Source organism: Triticum aestivum, chromosome 5D (assembly GCF_018294505.1).
Source record: "Triticum aestivum cultivar Chinese Spring chromosome 5D, IWGSC CS RefSeq v2.1, whole genome shotgun sequence".
Classification (NCBI taxonomy): Eukaryota; Viridiplantae; Streptophyta; class Magnoliopsida; order Poales; family Poaceae; genus Triticum; species Triticum aestivum.
This window is the reverse complement of record NC_057808.1, coordinates 14,836,458-14,854,140: the sequence shown is the minus strand read 5'-3', so window position 1 is coordinate 14,854,140 and position 17,683 is coordinate 14,836,458.

Below are 17,683 nucleotides of genomic sequence, written 5' to 3'. Positions count from 1 at the left end.
CCAGTTCTCTGGCCCCCGGTGCTACTCCGGCAGCCGATCGAGACGATTTGTAACCTGTGGATCCACGAATCGTGGTTGAATGAGGGCTCAACTCCCTAATGCCAGGATGGCGCACAACCGATCTTGCCGAGGAGATGCATCGGTGGAGTGGAAGATGGGGTGGCCGGGCTGCTCGACGAAGGAGGAGCGGGCAAAGCTGGCCGGTGAAATCGCTGTGTTGCTGGACGAAGAGGAGGGAAGGAGGCGCACGGGGCAGATCCGGGGGAAAGGGGATCCGACGAGGCGAGGAGAGAATATTACGCACGGACGTTGCGGGCGTTAGCTCCCCACCGATTGATTTTTTTTCTTTATTTTCTTATTTAGAAAACAAAGAGAACTCTCGAGCGTTGGATTTCAATTAGATCGAGGACATCCGACTGATCTGACGATAGAGTTTTAACAGACTATAGATACAAAGTGTTTCCATTTAAGTATGCATCAATTAAGATGGATCGAAGGGAGTATCAATTTCGTGAAAACTTGGCCAGAGAGATCTAGAAAAAGTTGGAGCATTCGAATAAGACAACAAGTTTGAGGAGCTCAAAAGCTCCCTTTCCCATGCACCAAACAAAGGTGAGGAATTTGCAAGGAGAAAGTCCGGGATAAACCACATATTTCCCTCGCAGCACGCGACAACCAAGAAAGAAGGAACAACCCTCTATATTTGAGTTCGGAGGGGAGCACGGGGATTGAGCATAATCACTTGGCAGGGGAGGAGGGGGTCACATGGAGTGAGGCATCATTGGGGGCGCCGGGAGGGAGTGACCGCAGCCAGCAAATGGGGGACATGTTGGAAATATGCCCTAGAGGCAATAATAAAATGGTTATTATTATGTTTCCTTGTTCATGATAATTGTCTATTGTTCATGCTATAATTGTGTTATCCAAAAATCGTAATACATGTGTGAATGCATAGACTATAACATGTCCCTAGTGAGCATCTAGTTGACTAGCTCGTTGATCAATAGATGGTTACGGTTTCCTGACCATGGACATTGGATGTCACTGATAACGGGATCACATCATTAGGAGAATGATGTGATGGACAAGACCCAATCCTAAACATACCACTAGATCGTGTAGTTCGTTTGCTAAAGCTTTTCTAATGTCAAGTATCATTTCCTTAGACCATGAGATCGTGCAACTCCCGGATACCGTAGGAATGCTTTGGGTGTACCAAACGTCACAACGTAACTGGGTGGCTATAAAGGTGCACTACAGGTATCTCCGAAAGTGTCTGTTGGGTTGGCACAGATCGAGACTGGGATTTTTCACTCCGTATGACGGAGAGGTATCTCTGGGCCCACTCGGTAATGCATCATCATAATGAGCTCAATGTGACCAAGTGATTGGTCACGGGATCATGCATTATGGTACGAGTAAAGTGACTTGTCGGTAACGAGATTGAACGAGGTATTGGGATACCGATGATCGAATCTCGGGCAAGTAACGTACCGATTGACAAAGAGAATTGTATACAGGATTACTTGAATCCTCGACATCGTGGTTCATCCGATGAGATCATCGAGGAGCATGTGGGAGCCAACATGGGTATCCAGATCCCGCTGTTGGTTATTGACCGGAGTCGTCTCGGTCATGTCTGCGTGTCTCCCGAACCCGTATGGTCTACACACTTAAGGTTCGGTGACGCTAGGGTTGTAGAGATATTAGTATGCGGTAACCCGAAAGTTGTTCGGAGTCTCGGATGAGATCCCGGACATCACGAGGAGTTCCGGAATGGTCCAGAGGTAAAGATTTGTATATAGGAAGTCCAGTTTCGGCCACCGGGAAAGTTTCTGGGGTCACCAGTATTGTACCGGGACCACCGGAAGGGTCCCGGGGGTCGACCGGGTGGGGCCACCTATCCCGGAGGGCCCCATGGGCTGAAGTGGGAAGGGAACCAGCCCCTGGTGGGCTGGTGCGCCCCCCATGGGCCTCCTCCTGCGCCTAGGGTTGGAAACCCTGGGGGTGGGGGGAGCCCCACCTGACTTGGGGGGCAAGTTTCCCCCTTGGCCATCGCCCCCCCCTTGAGATTAGATCTCTAGGGGCCGGCGCCCTCCCAGGGCCCCTATATAAAGGGGGGGGAGGGCTGCGCACCCCAAACCCTGGCGCCTCCCTCTCCCTCCTGTAACACCTCTCCCTCTCGCTGAGCTTGGCGAAGCCCTGCCGAGATCCCCGCTGCTTCCACCACCACGCCGTCGTGCTGCTGGATCTCCATCAACCTCTCCTTCCCCTTGCTGGATCAAGAAGGAGGAGACGTCTCTCCCAACCGTACGTGTGTTGAACGCGGAGGTGCCGTCCGTTCGGCGGTGATTTGGATCACGACGAGTACGACTCCATCAACCCCGTTCTCTTGAACGCTTTCGCTCGCGATCTACAAGGGTATGTAGATGCACTCCTCCCCTCTCGTTGCTAGTAAACTCCATAGATTGATCTTGGTGATGCGTAGAAAATTTTAAATTTCTGCTTCGATCCCCAACAGTGGCATCATGGGCTAGGTCTATCCGTAGTTTCTATGCACGAGTAGAACACAAGTTGTTGTGGGCGTCGATTTTGTCAATTTACTTGCCGTTACTAGTCTTATCTTGATTCGGCGGCATCGTGGGATGAAGCGGCCCGGACCGACTTTACACGTACACTTACGTGAGACAGGTTCCACCAACTGACATGCACTAGTTGCATAAGATGGCTAGCGGGTGTCTGTCTCTCCCACTTTAGTCGGATCGGATTCGATGAAAAGGGTCCTTATGAAGGGTAAATAGAAATTGGCATATCACATTGTGGTTTTGGCGTAGGTAAGAATCGTTCTTGCTAGAAACCTATAGCAGCCACGTAAAAATTTGCAACAACAATTAGAGGACGTCTAACTTGTTTTTGCAGCAAGTGTCATGTGATGTGATATGGCCAGAAGGATGTGATGAATGATATATGTGATTTATGAGATTGATCATGTTCTTGTAATAGGAATCACGACTTGCATGTCGATGAGTATGACAACCGGCAGGAGCCATAGGAGTTGCCTTAATTTATTTATGACCTGCGTGTCAACTGGAACGTCATGTAATTACTTTACTTTATTGCTAACCGTTAGCCATAGTAGTAGAAGTAATAGTTGGCGAGACAACTTCATGAAGACACGATGATGGAGATCATGGTGTCATGCCGGTGACGATGATGAACATGGCGCCCCGAAGATGGAGATCAAAAGGAGCAAAATGATATTGGCCATATCATGTCACTATTTGATTGCATGTGATGTTTATCATGTTTTACATCTTATTTGCTTAGAACGACGGTAGCATAAATAAGATGATCCCTCGCTAAAGTTTCAAAAAAGTGTTCCCCCTAACTGTGCACCGTTGCGAAAGTTCGTTGTTCCGAAGCACCACGTGATGATCGGGTGTGATAGGTTCTAACGTTCGCATACAACGGGTGTAAGCCAGATTTACACACGCAATACACTTAGGTTGACTTGACGAGCCTAGCATGTACAGACATGGCCTCGGAACACAAGAGACCGAAAGGTCCAACATGAGTCGTATAGCAGATACGATCAACATGAAGATGTTCACCGATGATGACTAGTCCGTCTCACGTGATGATCGGACACGGCCTAGTTGACCCGAATCATGTATCACTTAGATGACTAGAGGGATGTCTATCTGAGTGGGAGTTTGTTAATAATTTGATTAGATGAACTTAATTATCATGAACTTAGTCTAAATTTTTTTACAATATGTCTTGTAGATCAAATGGCCCACGCTAATGTTGCCCTCAACTTCAACGCGTTCCTAGAGAAAACCAAGCTGAAAGACGATGGTAGCAACTACACGGACTGGGTCCGTAACCTGAGGATTATCCTCATAGCTGCCAAGAAAGCATATGTCCTTGAAGCACCGCTAGGTGATGCACCTGTTTTCCCAGCAACTCAAGACGTTCTGAACGCCTGGCAGTCGCGTAGTGATGATTACTCCCTGGTTCAGTGCGGCATGCTTTACAGCTTAGAACCGGGGCTCCAAAAGCGTTTTGAGCAGCACGGAGCATATGAGATGTGCCAAGAGCTGAAAATGGTTTTCCAAGCTCATGCCCGGGTCGAGAGATATGAAGTCTCCGACAAGTTCTATAGTTGTAAGATGGAGGAGAATAGTTCCGTTAGCGAACACATACTCAAAATGTCTGGGTTGCACAACCGCTTGTCTCAGCTGGGAGTTGATCTCCTAGATGACGCGGTCGTTGACAGAATCCTTCAGTCGCTCCCACCTAGCTACAAGAGCTTTGTGATGAACTTCAATATGCAGGGGATGGAAAAGACCATTCCTGAGGTATATTCAATGCTGAAATCAGCGGAGGTGGAGATCAAAAAGGAATATCAAGTGTTGATGGTGAATAAAACCACTAAGTTCAAGAAAGGCAAGGGTAAGAAGAACTTCAAGAAAGACGGCAAGGGAGTTGCCGCGCCCGGTAAGCAAGCTGCCGGGAAGAAGACAAAGAATGGACCCAAGCCTGAGACTGAGTGCTTTTATTGCAAGGGAAACAGTCACTAGAAGCGGAACTGCCCCAAGTACTTAGCGGATAAAAAGGCCGGCAATACCAAAGGTATATGTGATATACATGTTATTGATGTGTACCTAACCAGCGCTCGTAGTAGCTCCTGGGTATTTGATACCTGTGCGGTTGCTCATATTTGTAACTCAAAGCAGGAGCTGCGGAATAAGCAGAGACTGGCGAAGGACGAGGTGACGATGCGCGTCGGGAATGGTTCCAAGGTCGATGTGATCGCCGTCGGCACGCTACCTCTACATTTACCTACGGGATTAGTTTTAAACCTCAATAATTGTTATTTAGTGCCAGCTTTGAGCATGAACATTGTATCTGGATCTCGTTTAATGCGAGATGGCTACTCATTTAAATCCGAGAATAATGGTTGTTCTATTTATATGAGAGATATGTTTTATGGTCATGCCCCGCTGGTCAATGGTTTATTCTTAATGAATCTCGAACGTGATGTTACACATATTCATAGTGTGAATGCCAAGAAATGTAAGGTTGATAATGATAGTCCCACATACTTGTGGCACTGCAGCCTTGGTCACATTGGTGTCAAACGCATGAAGAAACTCCATGCAGATGGACTTTTGGAGTCTCTTGATTATGAATCATTTGACACGTGCGAACCATGCCTCATGGGCAAAATGACCAAGACTCCGTTCTCCGGAACAATGGAGCGAGCAACCAACTTATTGGAAATCATACATACTGATGTGTGCGGTCCAATGAGCGTTGAGGCTCGCGGTGGCTATCGTTATGTTCTCACCCTCACTGATGACTTGAGTAGATATGGGTATATCTACTTAATGAAACACAAGTCTGAGACCTTTGAAAAGTTCAAGGAATTTCAGAGTGAGGTTGAGAATCAACGTGACAGGAAAATAAAGTTCTTACGATCAGATCATGGAGGGGAATATTTGAGTCACGAATTTGGCACACACTTAAGGAAATGTGGAATTGTTTCACAACTCACGCCGCCTGGAACACCTCAGCGTAATGGTTTGTCCGAACGTCGTAATCGCACTCTATTGGATATGGTGCGATCTATGATGCCTCTTACCGATCTACCGCTATCATTCTGGGGTTATGCTTTAGAGACTGCCGCATTCACTTTAAATAGGGATCCATCGAAATCCGTTGAGACGACACCGTATGAATTATGGTTTGGAAAGAAACCTAAACTGTCATTTCTTAAAGTTTAGGGATGCGATGCTTATGTCAAGAAACTCCAACCTGAAAAGCTCGAACCCAAGTCGGAAAAATGCGGCTTCATAGGATACCCTAAGGAAACCAATGGGTATACCTTCTACCTCAGATCCGAAGGCAAGATCTTCGTTGCCAAGAACGGGTCCTTTCTGGAGAAAGAGGTTCTCTCGAAAGAAGTAAGTGGGAGGAAAGTGGAACTTGATAAGATGACCCCTCTCGAACCAGAAAGTAGCACAGCACATGAAAATGTTTCTGTGGTGCCTACACCGACTAGAGAGGAAGTTAATGATGACGATCATGATCAAGTTACCACTGAACTTCGTAGGTCCACAAGGACACGTTCCGCACCAGAGTGGTACGGCAACCCTATTCTGGAAATCATGTTGTTGGACAACGGTGAACCTTCGAACTATGAAGAAGCAATGGTGGGTCCAGATTCCAACAAATGGCTTGAAGCCATGCAGTCCGAGATAGGATCCATGTATGAAAACAAAGTATGGACTTTGACAGACTTGCCCGATGATCGGCGAGCGATAGAAAATAAATGGATCTTTAAGAAGACGGACGCGGATGGAAATGTTACCATCTATAAAGCTCGACTTGTCGCTAAGGGTTATCGACAAGTTCAAGGAGTTGACTACGATGAGACCTTCTCACCCGTAGCGAAGCTGAAGTCCGTCCGAATCATGTTAGCAATTGCCGCATTCTACGATTATGAGATATGGCAAATGGACGTCAAAACGGCATTCCTTAACGGCTTTCTTAAGGAAGAATTGTATATGATGCAGCCGGAAGGTTTTGTCGATCCTAAGAATGCTAACAAAGTATGCAAGCTCCAGCGCTCAATCTATGGGCTGGTGCAGGCATCTCGGAGTTGGAACATTCGCTTTGATGAGATGATCAAAGCGTTTGGGTTTACGCAGACTTATGGAGAAGCCTGTGTTTACAAGAAAGTGAGTGGGAGCTCTGTAGCATTTCTCTTATTATATGTGGATGACATACTATTGATGGGAAATGATATAGAATTCTTGGAAAGTATAAAGGCCTACTTGAATAAGTGTTTTTCAATGAAGGACCTTGGAGAAGCTGCTTACATATTAGGCATCAAGATCTATAGAGATAGATCGAGACGCCTCATAGGTCTTTCACAAAGTACAAACCTTGACAAGATATTGAAGAAGTTCAATATGGATCAGTCCAAGAAGGGGTTCTTGCCTGTATTGCAAGGTGTGAGATTGAGCACGGCTCAATGCCCGACCACGGCAGAAGATAGAGAAAAGATGAGTGTCGTCCCCTATGCCTCGACCATAGGGTCTATTATGTATGCCATGCTGTGTACCAGACCTGATGTAAACCTTGTCGTAAGTTTGGTAGGAAGGTACCAAAGTAATCCCGGCATGGAACACTGGACAGCGGTCAAGAATATCCCGAGGTACCTGAAAAGGACTAAGGATATGTTTCTCGTTTATGGAGGTGACGAAGAGCTCGTCGTAAAGGGTTACGTCGATGCTAGCTTCGACACAGATCTGGATGACTCTAAGTCACAAACCGGATACGTGTATATTTTGAATGGTGGGGCAGTCAGCTGGTGCAGTTGCAAGCAAAGCGTCGTGGCGGGATCTACATGTGAAGCGGAGTACATGGCAGCCTCGGAGGCAGCACATGAAGCAATCTGGATGAAGCAGTTCATTGCCGACCTAGGAGTTATTCCCAATGCATCGGGGCCGATGACTCTCTTCTGTGACAACACTGGAGCTATTGCCCTTGCCAAGGAGCCCAGGTTTCAGAAGAAGACCAGGCACATCAAGCGTCGCTTCAACTCCATTCATGAAAATGTTCAAAATGGAGACATAGATATTTGTAAAGTGCATACGGATTTGAATGTCGCAGATCCGTTGACTAAACCTCTTCCACGAGTGAAACATGATCAACACCAGAACTCTATGGGTGTACGATTCATCACAATGTAACTAGATATTGACTCTAGTGCAAGTGGGAGACTGTTGGAAATATGCCCTAGAGGCAATAATAAAATGGTTATTATTATATTTCCTTGTTCATGATAATTGTCTATTGTTCATGCTATAATTGTGTTATCCGGAAATCGTAATACATGGGTGAATGCATAGACTATAACATGTCCCTAGTGAGCCTCTAGTTGACTAGCTCGTTGATCAATAGATGGTTACGGTTTCCTGACCATGGACATTGGATGTCACTGATAACGGGATCACATCATTAGGAGAATGATGTGATGGACAAGACCCAATCCTAAGCATAGCACTAGATCGTGTAGTTCGTTTGCTAAAGCTTTTCTAATGTCAAGTATCATTTCCTTAGACCATGACATCGTGCAACTCCCGGATACCGTAGGAATGCTTTGGGTGTACCAAACGTCACAACGTAACTGGGTGGCTATAAAGGTGCACTACAGGTATCTCCGAAAGTGTCTGTTGGGTTGGAACAGATCGAGACTGGGATTTGTCACTCCGTATGACGGAGAGGTATCTCTGGGCCCACTCGGTAATGCATCATCATAATGAGCTCAATGTGACCAATTGATTGGTCACGGGATCATGCATTATGGTACGAGTAAAGTGACTTGTCCGTAACAAGATTGAACGAGGTATTGGGATACCGACGATCGAATCTCGGGCAAGTAACGTACCGATTGACAAAGGGAATTGTATACGGGATTACTTGAATCCTCGACATCGTGGTTCATCCGATGAGATCATCGAGGAGCATGTGGGAGCCAACATGGGTATCGAGATCCCACTGTTGGTTTTTGACCGGAGAGTCGTCTCGGTCATGTCTGCGTGTCTCCCAAACCCGTAGGGTCTACACACTTAAGGTTCGGTGACGCTAGGGTTGTAGAGATATTAGTATGCGGTAACCCGAAAGTTGTTCAGAGTCCCGGATGAGATCCCGGACATCACAAGGAGTTCCGGAATGGTCCGGAGGTAAAGATTTGTCTATAGGAAGTCCAGTTTCGGCCACCGGGAAAGTTTCAGGGTCACCGGTATTGTACCGGGACCACCGGAAGGGTCCCGGGGGTCCACTGGGTCGGGCCACCTATCCCGGGGGGCCCCATGGGCTGAAGTGGGAAGGGAACCAGCCCCTGCTGGGCTGGTGCACCCCCCATGGGCCTCCCCCTGCGCCTAGGGTTGGAAACCCTGGGGGTGGGGTGCGCCCCACCTGACTTGGGGGGCAAGTTCCCCCCTTGGCCGCCGCCCCCCCTTGAGATTAGATCTCTAGGGGCCGGCACCCCCCCCAGGGCCCCTATATAAAGGGGAGGAGGGAGGGCTGCGCACCCCAAACCCTGGCGCCTCCCTCTCCCTCCTGTAACACCTCTCCCTCTCGCTGAGCTTGGCGCAGCCCTGCCGAGATCCCCGCTGCTTCCACCACCACGCCGTCGTGCTGCTGGATCTCCATCAACCTCTCCTTCCCCTTGCTGGATCAAGAAGGAGGAGACGTCTCTCCCAACCGTACGTGTGTTGAACGCGGAGGTGCCGTCCGTTCGGCGTTAGGATCATCGGTGATTTGGATCACGACGAGTACGACTCCATCAACCCCGTTCTCTTGAACGCTTCCGCTCACAATCTACAAGGGTATGTAGATGCACTCCTCCCCTCTCGTTGCTAGTAAACTCCATAGATTGATCTTGGTGATGCGTAGAAAATTCTAAATTTCTGCTTCGATCCCCAACAGGACAAAGGCCAAAACTTTTCCACGACGGTGGGTGGTGGTGCCTTCCGTCAGGCAGTGGAGGAATAATTGATTCCAGACGGGAGAGATAGAGGAGGGGGAGGTGGAGTGCGGTTAAAGAAAGAAACCTAATAATTATGTCTCCTGCAGCCGCATGGAAATAATTGCTTTTGTTTAATTTTTCTTTCCATGTCGCCTTTGACTGGCTACATTTGCAGTTTGATCCCTATGGATGCGAGTAATGCAACTCCATCCTAGGGAGGACTCCTATCGGCTCGCTCATGTTTCTTTTCTACCTCTACCCAGTTAAACGAAGCTTGGAGCGTCCAGCTAGTAAGATTTAGTGCTAGACTTCACGACCGTCTGGGTAATATTGCGGGGTCACCGAGATGATTCAAGTGCGCGGTGTACAAAGTTGGTAGAGCAAAAGGGTACAATGGTGTGCCAACAGACAAGGTCGTGGGAGAATGGCCGAGATGATGGAGTAGGAAGGCGCCATGGTGGAGTAGGAGGGCGAGGTACGATGTCGAACTGGCGGAGGTGGTGCGTGGTATAGTTATGATGATATGTCAGTGATTTCTAGTCCCTTCTATGCCTATGTATATTGGATTCATGTCACTAATGTGCATAGTCACGACAAATTGTGCAAGAAATGTAATTGGATAATTGAAGAATATAAAGGTGAAATGGGAAAATAAGCTATGTACAACTTGTTGGGGGAGCCTTTGCTCCTTATAAAATCCTTGGATGGTAGGCACTGACGTTAAGTCATTTGTCCCTCAGTAGGTCAATAGAGATAAAAAATCTCTTGTTATGTGGTTAGTCCTCTGGTAGGTCAGAGGCTATGGGATCTTTGTCAAACCTTTGAACAAATTATAAACCGACTTGAAGAAAAGGAAGGTGGGGGCTCTGGACAAAGCCAAGTTTAGTCATGTGTATGAAAATGAGTGAGTGGGTCGAAGGCTATGAGAACTTTAGTAATCACCAAAAATTAACGATGGATATCATAGTCCATCTATATTTTTGGACCAATACAAAGCAAGAAAGGATGGACTCTTGATGAATTTCCAATTTTACTCAGGTGTATGGAGATGAATGGGTGGATCCAATCTGCAAAAAACGAGTTATTGACTTCCTAGTATCGCCTCGACAAATCTTGGGAGCTGCACTTCCATCGCCTTCAACTTTCCCTCTATTTTTCTGTTCGCCTGGAGCCAAACCAAATACTCAGTTCGATGCTAAGGATTCCTGACCTAATTTTGATATGTGTAGTGCATAGACCACCTTCTGATCCCATAGGGGGTGCTATTAGGGTTTTAAAAAACTAGAGTTAAATTGATCTACCAAGCTCTTTGTGCTAAGATCAAGATGTAGATAGCCATCACATTCATTATTTAAAACTCAATGGAAATAGAACCCAATAGTTATCATTCTGTTCCTTACCCCTTGGCACTTTTTTCATTGTCCACTCATTATTCTCATGGAAAAAACCCTTGTTTTGGTACTCATTTGTTTGGTTAGACGCTATGAGAACTTGAACATTCCTTTAAATAAATGATGTATTTCCTTCAGGCATCTTTAGAAAGAACTAAATTGTCGTAATGAACTATGTATCACGATCAAGATGCACCTAGCCAACACATTCATCATTACAAACCATGGAGAAACCGGATCGAGTGGTTGTCATTCCGCCCATCCCTTAGAGGAAAGCGAGTGTGTTATGTAAAGCCAACATTGCCGAGCAATGCAAGCAAAAGAAGCGATGGCACCATTCCAAAATCCATAAATTATTCACATGGTGACATTCAGAATGTGGTAAAATCTCTATCTTTTTTATTGCCCCCCGCACACCATTTTAGTTGGTCTCTGCTCAAGGAAAATAACATGACACGAAAGCCGTTGTTGGAATTAGGAACAACTACAAGGTGAAAAAGTTGAAATCACTATATGTTCTCAAGGACCATTGTAGTTATAGAATGGAACATAAACGTTTATTACAAAATTGGAGATAAATAACCACTGCTATTATTGCCTCTAAGGCATATCTCCTACACTTTAAAGATGAAAGGTTGTTTGAGGGTCCTCGACAAAATTAGGATCATCGTCACGTGCATGAGTCTCCAGCTGCGGAGCAGGAGAGCTCACTGTCATGACCCATCGCCTCTAGTTCTATTCAAATATGTTAAACAACTGACCAGAAAGAAAAATACTCTGCTCGGATAAACTAAAACATCGGGATAAGAAACTTAGTGCCTCGACTCCTTTTCTCCCTTATAGATGGCCTCCAGCGCAGCCGCCAATGCTTGAAGGTTTGCGTAGCCCTTTTTAATGGCTCGGGTCGCATTGTCAGACCCATTGTACCCCCATAATGGATGGACACCCTGCTGGAGAGGCTGGACTCCTTGGCTCATCACCACCGGTATCACATTGATGGTTGTAAGCTTACGGTGGCCAAGGCAGGCTATTTGAGCCAGCAAGCGAGATACCTCGGTGTCTTCCTCTTGAGACTGACTCCTCTAACGCTAGTTGTACCACTTCTTCGGTAGCACAAGAGAGAAGGGGCGGTCCATACCAAATAGGGTCTTCCTGTGGCACATCAGTGATATAAAACCACTCGGTTGACCATGTGTCGACTTCTTCCTTTTGGGTGCCCGGGAGATATCTCAACCCGGCAATCCTGCACACCTCAACTCTTCCAACTTCAAAGATAGAGCCTCTCGAGTACGAGGAACTAAACAAAAGTATTTGCGCCACAACTTGAAGTGAGCTTCGTAGCCATGAATGGCCCCGCAAAGGGTGACAAAGCCCGATATATGGAGGATAGAATTAGGCGTGAGGTGGTGGAGCTGGACCCCATAAATCTCTAGAAGGCCCCTTGGGAAGGGGTGGATTGGGAAGCCAAGACCTCGGATGAGGAAAGGTATGAACAAATTCTCTCTATACCATGCGGGGTGGGGAAATTATCGTTGAGAACCCCTTTGTCTATGGCCACCAGGCTAGGAATGATCTGCATGAACTCTGGATCAGGCAAGTACCCCCGAGTTGCAAGTTGATTAAATTGCCCTTGGGTGGCCGAGCAACTTTTCCTATCTCGTTCGAGGGGACCAGTGGGGTGAGTCGATGAGCTGTGGATGTTCGCCATTGTATCGAAGCTCTAGAAGCAATGATGGTAAGAGAAGTTGTGCATGGGCGAAGAAGAAACACGAAGGACATAATACAATTTACCTTCGCCCTAACCTTATATATTGCAATAAGTCGTGTCACGGCGGGGTGTTTTGAGTCCTTGGTGATTAAATCACCGGTTTCGCAGGCGCCATTCCTTATGTGAGCACGCGAATCAAGGAGAGAAACTACAAATATGCCCCTAAAAGTGGAATGTGGGGTCCATTACAATTCCCCCAATTGAGCGTGTTGAGGTGTGGGCCCCGCAGTTGCTGGAGACTATGGAAAGTCCTGGGAGGATCATGCTTCACCTGTAAGGAATTAATTTCGACAAGAAAAGACCCCAGACCGCCGTCCTCGGACAAAAAGGTTTGCTCGAGAAAACTAGAATATCAAGAACTCGCGTACGAACCGAAGTCCGCACTACTAGGAAAAGGGCTATAGATGAAATGGCCACTAATGGCGCACCAGTGGCGCACCATGTGCTGGTGCGCCATTAGTGTGAAAGACACTAATGGCGCACCAGACACACGGTGCGCCACTAGTAACCCAATTTTTTTTCCAAACATACTAATGGCGCACCAGCCTCATAGTGCGCCACTGCTATAATTTTTTTTGCAAAACTACTAATGGCGCACCACCAGCTGGTGCTCCATTAGTAACTAGGGTTACTAATGGCGCATTTGTAGGTGGTGCGCCATTAGTAATCTGGGACCAGCTAGATATTTTGGACAGCCACACCTACCCACTCACTTTCCCCACTTCATTCTCTCCACCTCCTCCTCCAAGCTTGTCTCGGCTGCCTCCTCCTCCTCACCTCATTTGCACCATAAATTCATCCAAATTAAGTGGTTAAATTACCTTCTTTTGATAGGTAAGTAAGGGGGAAGCTATCTTTATGTTGTTCTCCCTCCAACAACGTGCACATGCATTTTTTATGGCCTAGCTAGATCTATGTATGTTTGTGGTGTTGCATATGTTTGTGGTGTTCCATATATGTTTGTGTTTGCAGGTACCGGTATTTGAAATGTGATAGTTGCCAATATTTTGCCGGAATGTTGATTCATTTCCGTTTCGGCGAGAATTTTGGCACTATGCATTCTTTTTGGTCCTATTTTTAGGGGAACTCATGCCAAAAAATTTCTTGGTTCTAAAATATTGTTTTGCTCTACCTCGCAGGCGACCATAGTCTGCACGATGACCGAAGGCATCGTGAATAGGTTTTTGAGCTCCGCGAAGGCCGAGATGCTTCAAAAGAACGAAACGGAGATAAGATGTCCGTGTTGAAGATGCAAGCTGAAGAGCCTTATTGCGGACCCGGATTCTGGGCAGGTGTCGGACCACCTGCTCTTGCGTGGTTTCATGGATGGCTATCGGTGGCAAGGTGATGAAGATGACTATGAAGTCATCCATGGGGGCCGGGCAAGAAATGAGGAAGGGCAGCAAGACAACCACCGCGGCTCGGGCGGGCGAGAAGACGAAGAATCTCCAGGACATGATCACGACGGTGATGCTGTACACAGTCATCATGTAGAAGATGCCGGACATGATGATGAGGAAGATGCCGGAGCAGACGAAGGGCATGATCATGAAGATGAAGATGCCGGCGGAGCAGACGACGATGGAGCATCGATGGGCTGGGTGCAGGACCCTCATATTCAAGAGCTGCTTCTCAAGCAGACGGATAACGCAAGAGCTGCCGCCCGAGAGAAAGCCAAGCTGGATCAACTGGAGATAGACGCGGTTACTCCATTGTATGAAGGATGCAGGCCCGAGGATACCCGCCTGAAAGTAACGCTCATGGCTCTGGAGGTAAAACACAAAATGACCGACGCATGCTTCGACGAGAACATGTCATTCTGGCACAAACGTCTTCCCAAGGGGAACAAGTGCCCGACCAGTTTCGAGGAGGCGAAGAAAATCGTGTGTCCTCTAGATTTACCGCACGTGAAATACCATGTGTGCATGAACAATTGCATCACTTATCGGGACGAGCACGCGGAGTCTACCATATGTCCGATGTGCGGCATCACTCGATACAAGAAGAGGAAGAAAGCTCCTCGAAAAGTGGTGTGGTACTTTTCGATCACTCCTCGTCTGCAGCGTTATTTCGCGGACCCTAAGGTAGCAAAGCTCCTGCGTTGGCACGCGGATAGGGAGGAGAAGAAGCGAGAAGATGACGCAAATGATCCGGAGATAAATAAAAAAGACAAGATGCTGAGTCACCCTAAGGATGGGAGCCAGTGGCAAGCGTTGAACTTCGAACACCCAGAATTTGGGAAGGATCCAAGGAACATCATGCTGGGCGCGAGCACCGATGGAGTCAATCCGTTTGGCAGCCAGATAAGCACACATAGCACCTGGCCTGTGTTTGTGTGGATGTACAACCTTCCCCCCTGGTTGTGCATGAAGAGGAAGTACATTCACATGAGTATGCTAATTGAAGGGCCGAAACAACCAGGGAACGACATCAATCTGTATCTGGGGCTGCTGAAAGAGGAGCTAGACACGCTGTGGAAAACGCCAGCCAATACGTGGGACACCGCAGAGAAAGAATATTTCCCTATGAGAGCCGCACTACTCACGACGGTGCACGACTATCTCGGTTACGGATATCTCGCGGGGCAGGTGGTCCACGGATTTTCTGGATGCGTCAGGTGCATGGATGACACAACGTATCGCCAGCTAGATAGAGATCCTGGGTCTTTGAAAACCATGTTCATGGGACATCGAAGGTGGCTTCGCGACGATGACCCGTGGAGGAAACGCAAGGATCTGCTCGATGGTGAAACCGAACCCCGAAGACGCCTGCGTACGAGGAGCGGCGAGGAAATAGACGAGCTGTTGAAAAATTGGAAAGATTGCCCACTGCCGGGAAAGAAGCAAAAGGCGCCAGAGCCGGGAAAGAAGCGAAAGGCGCCAGAGCCGCTGCTGAAGGTATGGAAAACGAGGTCTGTTTTCTGGGACTTGCCGTACTGGAAGATCCACCGTGTGCCTCACAGCCTTGATGTCATGCATATCACGAAGAACGTGTGCGAGAGTCTGCTTGGTACCCTGCTCAACATGCCAGAGAGGACCAAAGATGGGCCGAAAGCAAGGGCATACTTGAAATCAATGGGCATCAGGGAGGAGCTTCACGCTAATGATGATGATGATGAGGCGAAGCAGGACACGGAAAGTCGTCGCAAAGGCAAAAAGGCCAAGAAGACCGGAAATGACTTCCCTCCCACGTGCTTCACTCTAAGTCAGGAGGAGATCGATCAGTTTTTCACCTGCCTCGTAGGAGTAAAACTTCCTTACGGTTACGCGGGGAAGATAAGCAGATACCTAGACTCAGCGAAGCAGAAGTTCAGCGGGATGAAGTCTCACGACTGTCACGTGCTGATGACGTAGATACTTCCAGTTGCAATCCGTGGGATCATGGACGCGCACATCCATGAAACACTATTTGGCCTATGCAACTTTTTCGACGTCGTCTCTCGGAAGTCGGTTGGCGTGAGGCAACTCAGAAGGCTACATGAAGAGATCGTGGTGATACTATGCGAGCTTGAGATGTACTTCCCGCCCGCATTCTTCGACGTTATGGTGCATCTGCTGGTCCATATCGTGGAGGATATCATCCAACTCGGGCCGACGTTCCTGCACAGCATGATGCCGTTCGAAAGGATGAATGGTGTCATCAAAGGATACGTTCGCAACATGTCACGTCCAGAGGGAAGCATAGCCAGGGGCTTTCTGACCGAAGAGTGCATCTCCTACTGCACGAATTATCTAGGCATCGAGAACCCCGTTGGTCTGCCCGTCAAAAGGCACCTCGGCAGGCTCGCTGGATGGGGTCACCGTGAGGGTCGCCGCGAAATGCATGTCGACTTCGAGGGTCAACTCGCCGACTTTGAAAGAGCAAACCTAGTCGCGCTACAACACATAGACGTGGTCGATCCTTGGGTGGTAGAGCACAAAACCTTTATTGAGAAGACGTACAATGACCGAGGCCAACAGAGGACGGACGGAGATATAATCAAAGAGCACAACTCATGTTTCACGCGTTGGTTCAAGCAGAAGCTTCTGTCGTACCCTTTACATGAGGATTCTTCCGCGGAAGAACAACTCATATTCGCCTTGTCATAGGGCGCCGAGCACAACCTGATGACGTATGAGGCTTACGATATCAACGGCTACACATTCTACACCAAGGACAAGGACATGAAGAGCGATGGTTATCAGAACTCCGGGGTAACGATGGAATCCTACACCAGTAACGACAAGGACAGATACTACGGAAGGATCGAGGAGATCTGGGAGCTGAGCTACGCTGGAGAGAAGGTCCCGATGTTCCGTGTCAGATGGGCCAAGAGCGTCATAAAAGAAGACCGGTATTTCACCACCATGGTTATACCCGAAGCCAAATCCAAGACCGCGGGTGCGAACGTCACCGCGAAAAATGAGCCATGGGTACTGGCTTCCCAAGTGGACCAATGCTTCTTCATTACCGACCCGTCAAAGCCCAGTCGTGTTGTCGTGAGGAGAGGCAAAAGGAAGATCATCGGAATGGATGGAGTCGCCAATGAGCAAGACTTCGACAAGTACGGCGACCCGAAGATGGAACATGACGACGACGATGAAGTACCAGCATACACCACAAGAAGAAGCAGGACCACCCTACCTAAAGGACGTCCGTTCAAGAGAAGAACTCCATTTACGAAAAATAAGGGCAAGAAGATTGTGAACAGATAGCTAGCTAAGATCGATTGTATTTAATTTGTAGCCTTCATTTCTCGATTGTATTTCATGGGCACTTTTTGAACTCATGAATATTTTTAAATTTCAGTGACACTCGATCTCGATCCCCCTCCATCTCGATCGCTATCCTACCTCGCCAGATCCGGCCCCCCTCGCCGCCGAGCACCCCCCGCACCCTCTCCCCCGCTCCACCGGCCGCCGTCGCCGACCCCCCGCACCCTCCCCTGCTCCACCGCCGCCGACGACCCACCGCACCCTCCCCCGCTCCACCGCCGCCGAC